The sequence below is a fragment of the Lagenorhynchus albirostris genome, chromosome 13, assembly GCF_949774975.1.
Source record: "Lagenorhynchus albirostris chromosome 13, mLagAlb1.1, whole genome shotgun sequence".
Lineage (NCBI taxonomy): Eukaryota > Metazoa > Chordata > Mammalia > Artiodactyla > Delphinidae > Lagenorhynchus > Lagenorhynchus albirostris.
Window position 1 is genome coordinate 37,812,129 of NC_083107.1, and position 2,293 is coordinate 37,814,421.

The window sequence follows — 2,293 nt, forward strand, 5'->3', positions numbered from 1 at the left end:
CACTTCTGCTTAGATCCTATTGGCCAGAACACGTCACATGGCAACATCTAGCGAAGAAGGCTGGGAAGTATTATCCTTATTCTAGTCAGCCATGTGACCAGCCAACATTTGGAAGTTCTGTTCCCAAAGAAGGGAAGAAGAGATATTGGGGGAAAACTAGCAGTGTTTGCCACCCAACCTCATAGGTAAAGGGATTAATACAACTAAAGCTCTTAGAACAGTTCCAGGCATGAAGGAAGCAGTTAAAAATGTTTTTGTCTTATCCTCACCCTCCCTAGCTGGTCTCCTTTACTCCCAAACACAAGCTACCACCAAACTCCAAACACTCCTCAATTGACACTTCTAGATTTACCAGCCAAGCCAGGAGACTCCTACAGGCAATATTCCTGTCAAGGGAGTCCTGCATCTTGCAGTAATGGTATCCTTGCCAATTCAGGCATTAGTTAGGAGCACCCTGAGGGCAGCCTTGGCACAAATGCAGCAGTGACTCAGAGAACAGCAGCAGGGCTGACCCTCAATTATGCATCCTGCCCAGGAGATCTGAGAGGTACATTTTCCTCTGTCACTTTACACCCCACTTTTACATAGCTTCTCTAATAGGATACAAACCAGGCTTCTGTAGCAAGAGACTCTCCCCACCCCCTCCCCCATCCCCCATCCCCCAAAGTGGCTTAAACCAGTTGGAAGTTTATTTCTTTCTCACTAGTGGTTTAGGACCAGTGGAAGCTGGGTGTGTGGGGCTTTCAAATTGTATGTTGTTGCTCTGCCATTTCTGAGATGCTACCCTCATCTGCTTTGTCAAAGATGGCTCACAACCACTTCCCTATTCTTACTTGCAGGAAGAGGGAAAGACAAAGGGCAGGTGTGCTTCTCTTCTTTCAAGGGCATGACTCAGAAATTGAGACATCACTGCTAGGCTCACCTCAGTGGCCATAACTTAGTCACACACTCCCAGATAAAATATAGAGGAGGGAGTTGTTAATAAAGGAAGACGAGTAGAATGGACATTTGGAGAATAACTTACAAGCCCTGGCTCACTGCCACGTCCCTGAGCCTGCTTCTCCTCTTGTTCCCCTCCTGGCTTCCCTCTGTAGGCCTGTGGGCAATATCACCTATCATCCAAGGGCTGGATGTTCTATTCATCTGTGCTCCACCCTGCCCTTGTCTCCAGAGCTCCACCCCACGTAGCTCAAGGGGGCACCATCCATGGTGCTGTCTACACTCCACAACAAGTTGTACAATAAGGCAACCTTGCTTATCCCTCACAGTTGACAGCCTATCAAGTCTACCTTCAGTGTTTTTCTTGAATCATTTTTTTCTCTATTCCATCCCACCCTATTTTGCTCTGGGTCTTCACTTTTTACTGCACGGCTCTTCACAGTGTCTTTGCTAATGGTCTCCCTGCCCCCACCAGTTCCTTTCCTCTCCAATCTATGTGACTCCCTGCCTGCATCCCGTGCAGCAGCCACATTCTGGGGCTCTCCAACACATCTGTGCCTCTGCACTTTCAAGACCCTCTGCCTTTCCTCTCTCGCCTCCTTCACCAAGACTTTGCTCTAATATTTTCCTCTGCAAAACTTTCTTTGATGTCTCCTTCACCTCTCAGACAGTCACACTTCCCTCTACCAGTACATTATATCATAACATTATAATCATATCACACATTTTAATAGCTCTGAAATCAGAGGGCATCTTCAATTGGCAGTGCCCTTGACCTCTATTGAAGTCAAGTTCTCCCAGAGAGGACTGCCCAGTCAACCAAGGCAGTACCGACCAGAGACTCTGGTAGACAGCCTCTAGGATGACCATCAACAACCTCTGCTTCTTGGCCTTCATGTCCTTGTGTATCTCCTTCCCTTGAGTGTGGGCTGGACCTAGCGACTTGTCTCCAATGAATAGAGTACAGCCGAAGTCATGGCATGTCCTTTCCAGGATAAGGTTGCCAAAACCCTGCTCATCTTCTTGTTCATTCTGGCTGCCTGTCTCTGAGAACTTGCTAGAGAAAGCCAGAAAGTTTATACATTAGTAAAGTTTTTCAAGTGTATCATAGAGTAAATTCCAGGCAGTGGGATTGCTAGCTCAAAAGGTGCTTAATATTGACAGAAACTGCCCAGTTATCTTCCAGAGAGACTTACCAACTTATACACCTATTTATGCTTTTCCCCATCCCTTTATCAGTGTTATCCATCTTTCTAATATTTGACAGCTTGATAGATTAAAAAATTCACACCTTATTGTTTTGATTTGAATTTAATTATGAAATCAGGATGAGCATTTAAAATTTTGGGCCATT